Source organism: Calliopsis andreniformis, unplaced genomic scaffold (genome assembly GCF_051401765.1).
Source record: "Calliopsis andreniformis isolate RMS-2024a unplaced genomic scaffold, iyCalAndr_principal scaffold0007, whole genome shotgun sequence".
In the NCBI taxonomy this organism is placed as follows: Eukaryota; Metazoa; Arthropoda; class Insecta; order Hymenoptera; family Andrenidae; genus Calliopsis; species Calliopsis andreniformis.
Genome location: NW_027480425.1, coordinates 5,775,882 through 5,793,520, shown reverse-complemented (window position 1 = coordinate 5,793,520; position 17,639 = coordinate 5,775,882).

Sequence of the window (17,639 nt, the reverse complement as noted above, 5' to 3'; positions counted from 1 at the left end):
ATCGTATTTTATGCTTCTGGCGGTGACTTCTAAGGACCTAACTATTCGATCTGGTGGTGTAACGCCCTAGAGTGAAGCCTAGGTTGCTCGGAATGTAGAAATAACCATAACTTTCGCACTGGTTGCAATTATTCGTTTTTTACAATAGAAGAGCTGTTGTATTTATATTGTATTTTATGCCTCTGGCGTTGACTTCTAAGGCCCTAGCTATTCGATCTAGTGGATCAACGCCCTAGAGTGAAGCCTAGGTTGCCCGGAACGTAGAAATGACCATCACTTTCAAACTGGTTGCAATTAATCCTGTTATACGATGGAAAAACTGTTGTATTTTTATTGTATTTTATGCTTCTGGCGTTCACTTCTTAGGCCCTAACTATTCGATCAGGTAGAACAACGCCCTAGGGTGAAGCCTAGGTTGCCCGGAACGTAGAAATGACCATAACTTTTACACTGGTAACAATTATTCGTTTTATACAATGGATAAACTGTTCTATTTATTTTGTATTTTATGCTTCGGGCGTTGACTTCTGAGGCCCTAACTGTTTGATCTGGTGGAGCAACGCCCTAGAGTGAAGCCTAGGTTGCCCGGAACGTAGAAATGACCATTACTTTCACACTGTTTGCAATTATTCCGTTTATACGATGGAAAAGCTGTTGTATTTATATCGTATTTTATGCTTCTGGCGTTGACTTCTATGGCCCTAGCTATTCGATCTAGTGGAGCAACGCCCTAGAGTGAAGCCTAGGTTGCCCGGAACGTAGAAATGACCATCACTTTCAAACTGGTTGCAATTAATCCTGTTATACGATGGAATAACTATTGTATTTTTATTGCATTTTATGCTTCGTGCGTTGACTTCTAAGGCCCTAACTATTCAATCTGTTGGAGCAACGCCCTAGAGTGAAGCCTAGGTTGCTCGGAATGTAGAAATGACCATAACTTTCACACTGGCTGCAATTATTCGTTTTATACGATGGAAAAGCTGTTGTATTTATATCGTATTTTATGCTTCTGGCGGTGACTTCTAAGGACCTAACTATTCGATCTGGTGGTGTAACGCCCTAGAGTGAAGCCTAGGTTGCTCGGAATGTAGAAATAACCATAACTTTCGCACTGGTTGCAATTATTCGTTTTATACGATGGAAAAGCTGTTGTATTTATATCGTATTTTATGCTTCTGGCGGTGACTTCTAAGGACCTAACTATTCGATCTGGTGGTGTAACGCCCTAGAGTGAAGCCTAGGTTGCTCGGAATGTAGAAATAACCATAACTTTCGCACTGGTTGCAATTATTCATTTTTTACAATGGAAGAGCTGTTGTATTTATATTGTATTTTATGCCTCTGGCGTTGACTTCTAAGGCCCTAGCTATTCGATCTAGTGGAGCAACGCCCTAGAGTGAAGCCTAGGTTGCCCGGAACGTAGAAATGACCATCACTTTCAAACTGGTTGCAATTAATCCTGTTATACGATGGAAAAACTGTTGTATTTTTATTGTATTTTATGCTTCTGGCGTTCACTTCTCAGGCCCTAACTATTCGATCAGGTGGAACAACGCCCTAGGGTGAAGCCTAGGTTGCCCGGAACGTAGAAATGGCCATAACTTTTACACTGGTAGCAATTATTCGTTTTATACGATGGAAAAACTGTTGTATTTATATTGTGTTTAATGCTTCTGGCGTTCGCGTCTGAGGCCCTAACTATTCGATCTGGTGGAGCAATGCCTCAGAGTTAAGTCTAGGATGCCCGAAACGCCGAAATGATCATTACTTTCACGCTTGTTGCAATTATTCCTGTTATACGATGAAAAGACCGTTGTATTTTTATTGTATTTTATGCTTCAGGCGTAGGCTTCTAAGGCCGTTGCTATTCGATATGGTGGAGCACCGCCCTAGAGTGAAGCCTAGGATGCCCGGAACGTAGAAATGACCATAACTTTTACACTGGTAGCAATTATTCGTTTTATACAATGGAAAAACTGTTCTATTTATTTCGTATTTTATGCTTCGGGCGTTGACTTCTAAGGCCCTAACCGTTTCATCTGGTGGAGCAACGCCCTAGAGTGAAGCCTAGGTTGCTCAGAATATAGAAATGACAATTACTTTCACACTGTTTGCAATTATGCCTTTTATACGATGCAAAAGCTGTTGTATTTATAACGTATTTTATGCTTCTGGCGTTGACTTCTAAGGACCTAACTATTCGATCTGGTGGAACAACGCCCTGGAGTGAAGTCTAGGTTGCCCGGAACGTCGAAATGACCATCACTTTCAAACTGGTTGCAATTTATCCTGTTATACCATGGAAAAGCTGTTGTATTTATATCGTATTGTATGCTTCTGGCGTTGACATCTAAGGACCTATCTGTTTGATCTGGTGGAGCAACGCCCTCGAGTGAAGCCTAGGTTGCTCGCAATGTAGAAATAACCATAACTTTCACACTGGATGCAATTATTCGTTTTTTACGATGGAAATGCTGTTGTACTTATATTGTATTTTATGACCCTGGCGTTGACTTCTAAGGCCCTAGCTATTCGATCTATTGGAGCAACGCCCTAGAGTGAAGCCTAGGTTCCCCGGAACGTAGAAATGACCATTACTTTCGCACTGTTTGCAATTAATCCTGTTATACGATGGAAAAGCTGTTGTATTTATATCGTATTTTATGCTTCTGGCGTTGACTTCTATGGCCCTAGCTATTCGATCTAGTGGAGCAACGCCCTAGAGTGAAGCCTAGGTTGCCCGGAACGTAGAAATGACCATTACTTTCACACTGTTTGCAATTACTCATTATATACCATGGAAAAGCTGTTGTATTTATATCGTATTTTATGCTTCTGGCGTTGACTTCTAAGGACCTAACTATTCGATCTGGTGCAGCAATGCCCTAGAGTGAAGCCTAGGTAGCCCGGAACGTAGAAATGACCATAACTTTTACACTGGTAGCAATTATTCGTTTTATACAATGGAAAAACTGTTCTATTTATTTTGTATTTTATGCTTCGGGCGTTGACTTCTTTGCCCCTATCAATTCGATCTGGTAGAGCAACGCCCTAGAGTGAAGCCTAGGTTCCCTGGAACGTACAAATGACCATCACTTTCACACGGGTTGCAATTATTCCTGTTATAGGATGGAAAGACAGTTGTATTTTTATTGCATTTTATGCTTCTGGCGTTCACTTCTTAGGCCCTGACTATTCGATCTGGTGGAACAACGCCCTATGGTGAAGCCTAGGTTGCCCGGAACGTAGAAATGACAATTACTTTCACACTGTTTGCATTAATTCCTTTTATACGATGCAAAAGTTGTTGTATTTATATCGTATTTTATGCTTCTGGCGTTGACTTCTAAGGACCTAACTATTCGATCTGGTAGAGCAACGCCCTAGAGTGAAGCCTAGGTTGCTCGGAATGTAGAAATAACCATAACTTTCACACTGGTTGCAATTATTCGTTTTTTACAATGGAAGAGCTGTTGTATTTATATTGTATTTTATGCCTCTGGCGTTGACTTCTATGGCCCTAGCTATTCCATCTAGTGGAGCAACGCCCTAGAGTGAAGCCTAGGTTGCCCGGAACGTAGAAATGACCATCACTTTCAAACTGGTTGCAATTAATCCTGTTATACGATGGAAAAACTGTTGTATTTATATTGTATTTTATGCCTCTGGCGTTGACTTCTTAGGGCCTAACTATTCGATCTGGTGGCACAACGCCCTAGGGTGAAGCCTAGGTTGCCCGGAACGTAGAAATGACCATAACTTTTACACTGGTAGCAATTATTCGTTTTATACAATGGAAAAACTGTTCTATTTATTTTGTATTTTATGCTTCGGGCGTTGACTTCTAAGGCCCTAACTGTTTGATCTGGTGGAGCAACGCCCTAGAGTGAAGCCTAGGTTGCCCGGAACGTAGAAATGACCATTACTTTCACACTGTTTGCAATTATTCCGTTTATACGATGGAAAAGCTGTTGTATTTATATCGTATTTTATGCTTCTGGCGTTGACTTCTATGGCCCTAGCTATTCGATCTAGTGGAGCAACGCCCTAGAGTGAAGCCTAGGTTGCCCGGAACGTAGAAATGACCATCAATTTCAAACTGGTTGCAATTAATCCTGTTATACGATGGAAAAACTGTTGTATTTTTATTGCATTTTATGCTTCGGGCGTTGACTTATAAGGCCCTGACTATTCAATCTGTTGGAGCAACGCCCTAGAGTGAAGCCTAGGTTACTCGGAGTGTAGAAATGACCATAGCTTTCACACTGGTTGCAACTATTCGTTTTATACGATGGAAAAACTGTTGTATTTATATTGTATTTTATGCTTCTGGCGTTCACTTCTTCGGCCCTAACTATTCGATCTGGTGGAACAACACCCTAGGGTGAAGCCGAGGTTGCCCGGAACGTAGAAATGACCATAACTTTTACACTGGTAGCAATTATTCGTTTTATACAGTGGAAAAACTGTTCTATTTATTTTGTATTTTATGCTTCGGGCGTTGACTTCTATGGCCCTAGCTATTCGATCTAGTGGAGCAACGCCCTAGAGTGAAGCCTAGGTTGCCCGGAACGTAGAAATGACCATAACTTTTACACTGGTAGCAATTAATCCTGTTATACGATGGAAAAACTGTTGTATTTATATCGTATTTTATGCTTCTGGCGTTGACTTCTATGGCCCTAGCTATTCCATCTAGTGGAGCAACGCCCTAGAGTGAAGCCTAGGTTGCCCGGAACGTAGAAATGACCATCACTTTCAAACTGGTTGCAATTAATCCTGTTATGCGATGGAAAAACTGTTGTATTTATATTGTATTTTATGCCTCTGGCGTTGACTTCTTAGGGCCTAACTATTCGATCTGGTGGCACAACGCCCTAGGGTGAAGCCTAGGTTGCCCGGAACGTAGAAATGACCATAACTTTTACACTGGTAGCAATTATTCCGTTTATACGATGGAAAAGCTGTTGTATTTATATCGTATTTTATGCTTCTGGCGTTGACTTCTATGGCCCTAGCTATTCGATCTAGTGGAGCAACGCCCTAGAGTGAAGCCTAGGTTGCCCGGAACGTAGAAATGACCATCACTTTCAAACTGGTTGCAATTAATCCTGTTATACGATGGAAAAACTGTTGTATTTATATTGTATTTTATGCCTCTGGCGTTGACTTCTTAGGGCCTAACTATTCGATCTGTTGGAGCAACGCCCTAGAGTGAAGCCTAGGTTACTCGGAGTGTAGAAATGACCATAGCTTTCACACTGGTTGCAATTATTCGTTTTATACGATGGAAAAACTGTTGTATTTATATTGTATTTTATGCTTCTGGCGTTCACTTCTTCGGCCCTAACTATTCGATCTGGTGGAACAACGCCCTAGGGTGAAGCCTAGGTTGCCCGGAACGTAGAAATGACCATAACTTTTACACTGGTAGCAATTATTCGTTTTATACAATGGAAAAACTGTTCTATTTATTTTGTATTTTATGCTTCGGGCGTTGACTTCTAAGGCCCTAACTGTTTGATCTGGTGGAGCAACGCCCTAGAGTGAAGCCTAGGTTGCCCGGAACGTAGAAATGACCATTACTTTCACACTGTTTGCAATTATTCCGTTTATACGATGGAAAAGCTGTTGTATTTATATCGTATTTTATGCTTCTGGCGTTGACTTCTATGGCCCTAGCTATTCGATCTAGTGGAGCAACGCCCTAGAGTGAAGCCTAGGTTGCCCGGAACGTAGAAATGACCATCACTTTCAAACTGGTTGCAATTAATCCTGTTATACGATGGAAAAACTGTTGTATTTATATTGTATTTTATGCCTCTGGCGTTGACTTCTTAGGGCCTAACTATTCGATCTGGTGGCACAACGCCCTAGGGTGAAGCCTAGGTTGCCCGGAACGTAGAAATGACCATAACTTTTACACTGGTAGCAATTATTCGTTTTATACAATGGAAAAACTGTTCTATTTATTTTGTATTTTATGCTTCGGGCGTTGACTTCTAAGGCCCTAACTATTTGATCTGGTGGAGCAACGCCCTAGAGTGAAGCCTAGGTTGCCCGGAACGTAGAAATGACCATTACTTTCACACTGTTTGCAATTATTCCGTTTATACGATGGAAAAGCTGTTGTATTTATATCGTATTTTATGCTTCTGGCGTTGACTTCTATGGCCCTAGCTATTCGATCTAGTGGAGCAACGCCCTAGAGTGAAGCCTAGGTTGCCCGGAACGTAGAAATGACCATCACTTTCAAACTGGTTGCAATTAATCCTGTTATACGATGGAAAAACTGTTGTATTTATATTGTATTTTATGCCTCTGGCGTTGACTTCTTAGGGCCTAACTATTGGATCTGGTGGCACAACGCCCTAGGGTGAAGCCTAGGTTGCCCGGAACGTAGAAATGACCATAACTTTTACACTGGTAGCAATTATTCGTTTTATACAATGGAAAAACTGTTCTATTTATTTTGTATTTTATGCTTCGGGCGTTGACTTCTAAGGCCCTAACTGTTTGATCTGGTGGAGCAACGCCCTAGAGTGAAGCCTAGGTTGCCCGGAACGTAGAAATGACCATTACTTTCACACTGTTTGCAATTATTCCGTTTATACGATGGAAAAGCTGTTGTATTTATATCGTATTTTATGCTTCTGGCGTTGACTTCTATGGCCCTAGCTATTCGATCTAGTGGAGCAACGCCCTAGAGTGAAGCCTAGGTTGCCCGGAACGTAGAAATGACCATCAATTTCAAACTGGTTGCAATTAATCCTGTTATACGATGGAAAAACTGTTGTATTTTTATTGCATTTTATGCTTCGGGCGTTGACTTATAAGGCCCTGACTATTCAATCTGTTGGAGCAACGCCCTAGAGTGAAGCCTAGGTTACTCGGAGTGTAGAAATGACCATAGCTTTCACACTGGTTGCAATTATTCGTTTTATACGATGGAAAAACTGTTGTATTTATATTGTATTTTATGCTTCTGGCGTTCACTTCTTCGGCCCTAACTATTCGATCTGGTGGAACAACACCCTAGGGTGAAGCCGAGGTTGCCCGGAACGTAGAAATGACCATAACTTTTACACTGGTAGCAATTATTCGTTTTATACAGTGGAAAAACTGTTCTATTTATTTTGTATTTTATGCTTCGGGCGTTGACTTCTAAGGCCCTAACTGTTTCATCTGGTGGAGCAACGCCGTAGAGTGAAGCCTAGGTTGCCCGGAACATAGAAATGACCATTACTTTCACACTGTTTGCAATTATACCTTTTATACGATGGAAAAGCTGTTGTATTTATATCGTATTTTATGCTTCTGGCGTTGACTTCTATGGCCCTAGCTATTCCATCTAGTGGAGCAACGCCCTAGAGTGAAGCCTAGGTTGCCCGGAACGTAGAAATGACCATCACTTTCAAACTGGTTGCAATTAATCCTGTTATACGATGGAAAAACTGTTGTATTTTTATTGCATTTTATGCTTCGTGCGTTGACTTCTAAGGCCCTAACTATTCAATCTGTTGGAGCAACGCCCTAGAGTGAAGCCTAGGTTGCTCGGAACGTAGAAATGACAATTACTTTCACACTGTTTGCAATAATTCCTTTTAAACAATGCAAAAGTTGTTGTATTTATGTCGTATTTTATGCTTCTGGCGTTGACTTCTAAGGACCTAACTATTCGATCTGGTGGAGCAACGCCCTAGAGTGAAGCCTAGGTTGCTCGGAATGTAGAAATCACCATATCTTTCACACTGGTTGCAATTATTCGTTTTTTACAATGGAAAAGCTGTTGTATTTATATTGTATTTTATGCCTATGGCGTTGTCTTCTAAGGCCCTAACTATTCGATCTAGTGGAGCAACGCCCTAGAGTGAAGTCTAGGTTGCCCGGAACGTCGAAATGACCATCACTTTCAAACTGGTTGCAATTAATCCTGTTATACCATGGAAAAGCTGTTGTATTTATATCGTATTGTATGCTTCTGGCGTTGACATCTAAGGACCTATCTGTTTGATCTGGTGGCGCAACGCCCTAGTGTGAAGCCTAGGTGGCTCGGTATGTAGAAATGACCATAACTTTCACACTGGCTGCAATTATTCGTTTTATACGATGGAAAAGCTGTTGTATTTATATTGTATTTTATGCTTCTGACGTTTACTTCTTAGGCCCTAACTATTCGATCTGGTGGAACAACGCCCTATGGTGAAGCCTAGGTTGCCCGGAACGTAGAAATGACAATTACTTTCACACTGTTTGCATTAATTCCTTTTATACGATGCAAAAGTTGTTGTATTTATATCGTATTTTATGCTTCTGGCGTTGACTTCTATGGCCCTAGCTATTCGATCTAGTGGAGCAACGCCCTAGAGTGAAGCCTAGGTTGCCCGGAACGTAGAAATGACCATAACTTTTACACTGGTAGCAATTATTCGTTTTATACAACGGAAAAACTGTTCTATTTATTTTGTATTTTATGCTTCGGGCGTTGACTTCTAAGGCCCTAACTGTTTGATCTGGTGGAGCAACGCCCTAGAGTGAAGCCTAGGTTGCCCGGAACGTAGAAATGACCATTACTTTCACACTGTTTGCAATTATTCCGTTTATACGATGGAAAAGCTGTTGTATTTATATCGTATTTTATGCTTCTGGCGTTGACTTCTATGGCCCTAGCTATTCGATCTAGTGGAGCAACGCCCTAGAGTGAGGCCTAGGTTGCCCGGAACGTAGAAATGACCATCACCTTCAAACTGGTTGCAATTAATCCTGTTATACGATGGAAAAACTGTTGTATTTTTATTGTATTTTATGCTTCTGGCGTTCACTTCTTAGGCCCTAACTATTCGATCTGGTGGCACAACGCCCTAGGGTGAAGCCTAGGTTGCCCGGAACGTAGAAATGACCATAACTTTTACACTGGTAGCAATTATTCGTTTTATACAATGTAAAAACTGTTCTATTTATTTTGTATTTTATGCCTCTGGCGTTGACTTCTTAGGGCCTAACTATTCGATCTGGTGGCACAACGCCCTAGGGTGAAGCCTAGGTTGCCCGGAACGTAGAAATGACCATAACTTTTACACTGGTAGCAATTATTCGTTTTATACAATGGAAAAACTGTTCTATTTATTTTGTATTTTATGCTTCGGGCGTTGACTTCTAAGGCCCTAACTGTTTGATCTGGTGGAGCAACGCCCTAGAGTGAAGCCTAGGTTGCCCGGAACGTAGAAATGACCATTACTTTCACACTGTTTGCAATTATTCCGTTTATACGATGGAAAAGCTGTTGTATTTATATCGTATTTTATGCTTCTGGCGTTGACTTCTATGGCCCTAGCTATTCGATCTAGTGGAGCAACGCCCTAGAGTGAGGCCTAGGTTGCCCGGAACGTAGAAATGACCATCACCTTCAAACTGGTTGCAATTAATCCTGTTATACGATGGAAAAACTGTTGTATTTTTATTGTATTTTATGCTTCTGGCGTTCACTTCTTAGGCCCTAACTATTCGATCTGGTGGCACAACGCCCTAGGGTGAAGCCTAGGTTGCCCGGAACGTAGAAATGACCATAACTTTTACACTGGTAGCAATTATTCGTTTTATACAATGGAAAAACTGTTCTATTTATTTTGTATTTTATGCCTCTGGCGTTGACTTCTTAGGGCCTAACTATTCGATCTGGTGGCACAACGCCCTAGGGTGAAGCCTAGGTTGCCCGGAACGTAGAAATGACCATAACTTTTACACTGGTAGCAATTATTCGTTTTATACAATGGAAAAACTGTTCTATTTATTTTGTATTTTATGCTTCGGGCGTTGACTTCTAAGGCCCTAACTGTTTGATCTGGTGGAGCAACGCCCTAGAGTGAAGCCTAGGTTGCCCGGAACGTAGAAATGACCATTACTTTCACACTGTTTGCAATTATTCCGTTTATACGATGGAAAAGCTGTTGTATTTATATCGTATTTTATGCTTCTGGCGTTGACTTCTATGGCCCTAGCTATTCGATCTAGTGGAGCAACGCCCTAGAGTGAAGCCTAGGTTGCCCGGAACGTAGAAATGACCATTACTTTCACACTGTTCGCAATTACTCATTTTATACCATGGAAAAGCTGTTGTATTTATATCGTATTTTATGCTTCTGGCGTTGACTTCTAAGGACCTAACTATTCGATCTGGTGCAGCAATGCCCTAGAGTGAAGCCTAGGTAGCCCGGAACGTAGAAATGACCATAACTTTTACACTGGTAGCAATTATTCGTTTTATACAATGGAAAAACTGTTCTATTTATTTTGTATTTTATGCTTCGGGCGTTGACTTCTTTGGCCCTATCAATTCGATCTGGTAGAGCAACGCCCTAGAGTGAAGCCTAGGTTCCCTGGAACGTACAAATGACCATCACTTTCACACGGGTTGCAATTATTCCTGTTATAGGATGGAAAGACAGTTGTATTTTTATTGCATTTTATGCATCTGGCGTTCACTTCTTAGGCCCTGACTATTCGATCTGGTGGAACAACGCCCTATGGTGAAGCCTAGGTTGCCCGGAACGTAGAAATGACAATTACTTTCACACTGTTTGCATTAATTCCTTTTATACGATGCAAAAGTTGTTGTATTTATATCGTATTTTATGCTTCTGGCGTTGACTTCTAAGGACCTAACTATTCGATCTGGTAGAGCAACGCCCTAGAGTGAAGCCTAGGTTGCTCGGAATGTAGAAATAACCATAACTTTCACACTGGTTGCAATTATTCGTTTTTTACAATGGAAGAGCTGTTGTATTTATATTGTATTTTATGCCTCTGGCGTTGACTTCTAAGGCCCTAGCTATTCGATCTAGTGGAGCAACGCCCTAGAGTGAAGCCTAGGTTGCCCGGAACGTAGAAATGACCATCACCTTCAAACTGGTTGCAATTAATCCTGTTATACGATGGAAAAACTGTTGTATTTTTATTGTATTTTATGCTTCTGGCGTTCACTTCTTAGGCCCTAACTATTCGATCTGGTGGCACAACGCCCTAGGGTGAAGCCTAGGTCGCCCGGAACGTATAAATGACCATAACTTTTACACTGGTAGCAATTATTCGTTTTATACAATGGAAGAACTGTTCTATTTATTTTGTATTTTATGCTTCGGGCGTTGACTTCTAAGGCCCTAACTGTTTGATCTGGTGGAGCAACGCCCTAGAGTGAAGCCTAGGTTGCCCGGAACGTAGAAATGACCATTACTTTCACACTGTTTGCAATTATTCCGTTTATACGATGGAAAAGCTGTTGTATTTATATCGTATTTTATGCTTCTGGCGTTGACTTCTATGGCCCTAGCTATTCGATCTAGTGGAGCAACGCGTTAGAGTGAAGCCTAGGTTGCCCGGAACGTAGAAATGACCATCACTTTCAAACTGGTTGCAATTAATCCTGTTATACGATGGAAAAACTGTTGTATTTATATTGTATTTTATGCCTCTGGCGTTGACTTCTTAGGGCCTAACTATTCGATCTGGTGGCACAACGCCCTAGGGTGAAGCCTAGGTTGCCCGGAACGTAGAAATGACCATAACTTTTACACTGGTAGCAATTATTCGTTTTATACAATGGAAAAACTGTTCTATTTATTTTGTATTTTATGCTTCGGGCGTTGACTTCTAAGGCCCTAACTGTTTGATCTGGTGGAGCAACGCCCTAGAGTGAAGCCTAGGTTGCCCGGAACGTAGAAATGACCATTACTTTCACACTGTTTGCAATTATTCCGTTTATACGATGGAAAAGCTGTTGTATTTATATCGTATTTTATGCTTCTGGCGTTGACTTCTATGGCCCTAGCTATTCGATCTAGTGGAGCAACGCCCTAGAGTGAAGCCTAGGTTGCCCGGAACGTAGAAATGACCATCACTTTCAAACTGGTTGCAATTAATCCTGTTATACGATGGAAAAACTGTTGTATTTATATTGTATTTTATGCCTCTGGCGTTGACTTCTTAGGGCCTAACTATTCGATCTGGTGGCACAACGCCCTAGGGTGAAGCCTAGGTTGCCCGGAACGTAGAAATGACCATAACTTTTACACTGGTAGCAATTATTCGTTTTATACAATGGAAAAACTGTTCTATTTATTTTGTATTTTATGCTTCGGGCGTTGACTTCTAAGGCCCTAACTGTTTGATCTGGTGGAGCAACGCCCTAGAGTGAAGCCTAGGTTGCCCGGAACGTAGAAATGACCATTACTTTCACACTGTTTGCAATTATTCCGTTTATACGATGGAAAAGCTGTTGTATTTATATCGTATTTTATGCTTCTGGCGTTGACTTCTATGGCCCTAGCTATTCGGTCTAGTGGAGCAACGCCCTAGAGTGAAGCCTAGGTTGCCCGGAACGTAGAAATCACCATCACTTTCAAACTGGATGCAATTAATCCTGTTATACGATGGAAAAACTGTTGTATTTTTATTGCATTTTATGCTTCGGGCGTTGACTTATAAGGCCCTGACTATTCAATCTGTTGGAGCAACGCCCTAGAGTGAAGCCTAGGTTACTCGGAGTGTAGAAATGACCATAGCTTTCACACTGGTTGCAATTATTCGTTTTATACGATGGAAAAACTGTTGTATTTATATTGTATTTTATGACTCTGGCGTTGACTTCTAAGGCCCTAGCTATTCGATCTGTGGAACAACGCCCTAGAGTGAAGCCTAGGTTGCTCGGAATGTAGAAATCACCATATCTTTCACACTGGTTGCAATTATTCGTTTTTTACAATGGAAAAGCTGTTGTATTTATATTGTATTTTATGCCTATGGCGTTGTCTTCTAAGGCCCTAACTATTCGATCTAGTGGAGCAACGCCCTAGAGTGAAGTCTAGGTTGCCCGGAACGTCGAAATGACCATCACTTTCAAACTGGTTGCAATTAATCCTGTTATACCATGGAAAAGCTGTTGTATTTATATCGTATTGTATGCTTCTGGCGTTGACATCTAAGGACCTATCTGTTTGATCTGGTGGCGCAACGCCCTAGTGTGAAGCCTAGGTGGCTCGGAATGTAGAAATGACCATAACTTTCACACTGGCTGCAATTATTCGTTTTATACGATGGAAAAGCTGTTGTATTTATATTGTATTTTATGCTTCTGACGTTCACTTCTTAGGCCCTAACTATTCGATCTGGTGGAACAACGCCCTAGGGTGAAGCCGAGGTTGCCCGGAACGTAGAAATGACCATAACTTTTACACTGGTAGCAATTATTCGTTTTATACAATGGAAAAACTGTTGTATTTATATTGTATTTTATGCTTCTGGCGTTGACTGCTTAGGCCCTAACTATTCTATCTGGTGGAGCAATGCCTCAGAGTTAAGTCTAGGATGCCCGAAACGCCGAAATGATCATTACTTTCACGCTTGTTGCAATTATTCCTGTTATACGATGAAAAGACCGTTGTATTTTTATCGTATTTTATGCTTCAGGCGTAGGCTTCTAAGGCCGTAGCTATTCGATATGGTGGAGCACCGCCCTAGATTGAAGCCTAGGTTGCTCGGAATGTACAAATGACCATAGCTTTCACACTGGTTGCAATTATTCGTTTTATACGATGGAAAAACTGGTGTATTTATATTGTATTTTATGCTTCTGGCGTTCACTTCTTAGGCCCTAACTATTCGATCTGGTGGAACAACGCCCTAGGGTGAAGCCTAGGTTGCCCGGAACGTAGAAATGACCATAACTTTTACACTGGTAGCATTATTCGTTTTATACAATGGAAAAACTGTTCTATTTATTTTGTATTTTATGCTTCGGGCGTTGACTTCTTTGGCCCTAACAATTCGATCTGGTGGAGCAACGCCCTAGAGTGAAGCCTAGGTTGCCAGGAACGTAGAAATGACCATAACTTTTACACTGGTAGCAATTATTCGTTTTATACAATGGGAAAACTGTTCTATTTATTTTGTATTTTATGCTTCGGGCGTTTACTTCTAAGGACCTAATTGTTTGATCTGGTGGAGCAACGCCCTAGAGTGAAGCCTAGGTTGCCCGGAACGTAGAAATGACCATAACTTTCACACTGGTAGCAATTATTCTTTTTATACGATGGAAAAACTGTTTTATTTATTTTGTATTTTATGCTTCTGACGTTGACTTCTAGGGCCCTAACTATTCGATCTGGTGGAGCTACGCCCTAGAGTGAAGCCTAGGTTGCTCGGAACGTAGAAGTGACCATTACCTGCACAGTTGATGCAATTATTCCTGTTATACGATAGAAAAACTGTTGTATTTTTATTGTATTTTATGCTTCTGTCGTTGACTCCTAAGGCACTAACTATTCGATCTTGTGGAGCAACGCCCTAGAGTGAAGCCTAGGCTGCCCGGAACGTAGAAATGACCATTACTTTCGCAGTTTTTGCAATTATTCGTTTTATACGATGGAAAAGCTGTTGTATTTATATCGTATTTTATGCTTCTGGCGTCGAGTTCTTAGGCCCTAACTATTCAATCTGGTGGAACAACGCCTTGGGTGAAGCCTAGGTTGCCCGGAACGCAGAAATGACCATTACCTTCACACTGTTTGCAATTATTCCTGTTATACGATAGAAAAACTGCTGTATTTTTATTGTATTTTATGCTTCTGTCGTTGTTTTCTAAGGCCCTAACTATTCGATATGGTGGAGCAACGCCCTAGAATGAGGCATAGGATGCCCCGAACGTTGAAATGACCACTACTTCCACATAGGCTGCAATTATCCCTGCTATACGGTGGAAAAACTGTTGTATTTATATTGCTTTTTCTGCCTCTGGCGTCGACTTCTAAGGCCCTAACTATTTGATCTAGTGGAGCAACGCCCTAGAGTGAAGCCTAGGTTGCTCGGAGTGTAGAAATAACCATTACCTTCACGCTTGTTGCAATTATTCCTGTTATACGATGAAAAAACTGTTCTATTTTTATTGCATTTTATGCTTCAGGCGTTGACTTCTAAGGCCGGAGCTATTCCATGTGGTGGACCTACGCCCTAGAGTGAAGCCTAGGTTGCCCGGAACGTAGAAATGACCATTACTTTCACACTGTTTGCAATTAGACATTATATACGAGGTAAAAGCTGTTGTATTTATATTGTATTTTATGCTTCAGGCGTTGACTTCTTAGGCCCTAGCTATTCGATCTGGTGGAGCACCGCCCTAGAGTGAAGCCTAGGTTGCCCGGAACTTAGAACATACCATTACCTTCACCCTGGTTGCAATTATTCCTGTTATACGATGGAAATACTGTTGCATCTTTATTGTATTTTATGCTTCTGGCGTTGACTTCTAAGGCCCTAACTATTCAATCTGTTGGAGCAATGCCCCAGGGTGAAGCCTAGGTTGCCCGGAACGTAGAAATGACCATAACTTTCACACTGGTTGCTATTATTCGTTTTATACGATGGAAAAGCTGTTGTATTTATATCGTATCTTATGCTTCTGGCGTTGACTTCTTAGGCCCTAACTATTCCATCTGGTGGAACAACGCCCTTGGGTGAAGCCTAGGTTGCGCGGAACGTAGCAATGAATATAACTTTTACACTGGTAGCAATTATTCGTTTTATACGATGGAAAAACTGTTGTATTTATATTGTATTTTATGCTTCTGGCGTTCACTTCTTGGCCCTAACTATTCGATATGGTTGAAAAACGCCCTAGGGTGAAGCCTAGGTTGCCCGGAACGTAGAAATGACCATAACTTTTACACTGGTAGCAATTATTCGTTTTATACAATGGAAAAACCGTTCTATTTATTTTGTGTTTTATGCTTCGGGCGTTGACTTCTAAGGCCCTAACTGTTTGATCTGGTGGAGCAACGCCCTAGAGTGAAGCCTAGGTTGCCCGGAACGTAGAAATGACCATAACTTTCACACTGGTTGCTACTATTCATTTTATACGATGGAAAAACTGTTATATTTATATTGTATTTTATGCTTCTGGCGTTGACTTCTGAGGCCGTTGCTTTTCGATGTGGTGGGAGAACGCCATAGAGTGAAGCCTAGGTTGCCCGGAACGTAGAAATGACAATTACTTTCACACTGTTTGCATTAATTCCTTTTATACGATGCAAAAGTTGTTGTATTTATATCGTATTTTATGCTTCTGGCGTTGACTTCTAAGGACCTAACTATTCGATCTGGTAGAGCAACGCCCTAGAGTGAAGCCTAGGTTGCTCGGAACGTAGAAATGACCATCACCTTCAAACTGGTTGCAATTAATCCTGTTATACGATGGAAAAACTGTTGTATTTTTATTGTATTTTATGCTTCTGGCGTTCACTTCTTAGGCCCTAACTATTCGATCTGGTGGCACAACGCCCTAGGGTGAAGCCTAGGTTGCCCGGAACGTAGAAATGACCATAACTTTTACTCTGGTAGCAATTATTCGTTTTATACAATGGAAAAACTGTTCTATTTATTTTGTATTTTATGCTTCGGGCGTTGACTTCTAAGGCCCTAACTGTTTGATCTGGTGGAGCAACGCCCTAGAGTGAAGCCTAGGTTGCCCGGAACGTAGAAATGACCATTACTTTCACACTGTTTGCAATTATTCCGTTTATACGAAGGAAAAGCTGTTGTATTTATATCGTATTTTATGCTTCTGGCGTTGACTTCTATGGCCCTAGCTATTCGATCTAGTGGAGCAACGCCCTAGAGTGAAGCCTAGGTTGCCCGGAACGTAGAAATGACCATCACTTTCAAACTGGTTGCAATTAATCCTGTTATACGATGGAAAAACTGTTGTATTTTTATTGCATTTTATGCTTCGGGCGTTGACTTATAAGGCCCTGACTATTCAATCTGTTGGAGCAACGCCCTAGAGTGAAGCCTAGGTTACTCGGAGTGTAGAAATGACCATAGCTTTCACACTGGTTGCAATTATTCCTTTTATACGATGGAAAAACTGTTGTATTTATATTGTATTTTATGCTTCTGGCGTTCACTTCTTCGGCCCTAACTATTCGATCTGGTGGAACAACACCCTAGGGTGAAGCCGAGGTTGCCCGGAACGTAGAAATGACCATAACTTTTACACTGGTAGCAATTATTCGTTTTATACAGTGGAAAAACTGTTCTATTTATTTTGTATTTTATGCTTCGGGCGTTGACTTCTAAGGCCCTAACTGTTTGATCTGGTGGAGCAACGCCCTAGAGTGAAGCCTAGGTTGCCCGGAACATAGAAATGACCATTACTTTCACACTGTTTGCAATTATACCTTTTATACGATGGAAAAGCTGTTGTATTTATATCGTATTTTATGCTTCTGGCGTTGACTTCTTAGGCCCTAACTATTCGATCTGGTGGAGCAATGCCTCAGAGTTAAGTCTAGGATGCCCGAAACGCCGAAATGATCATTACTTTCACGCTTGTTGCAATTATTCCTGTTATACGATGAAAAGACCGTTGTATTTTTATTGTATTTTATGCTTCTGGCGTTCACTTCTTAGGCCCTGACTATTCGATCTGGTGGAACAACGCCCTAGGCTGAAGCCTAGGTTGCCCGGAACGTAGAAATGACAATTACTTTCACACTGTTTGCAATAATTCCTTTTAAACAATGCAAAAGTTGTTGTATTTATATCGTATTTTATGCTTCTGGCGTTGACTTCTAAGGACCTAACTATTC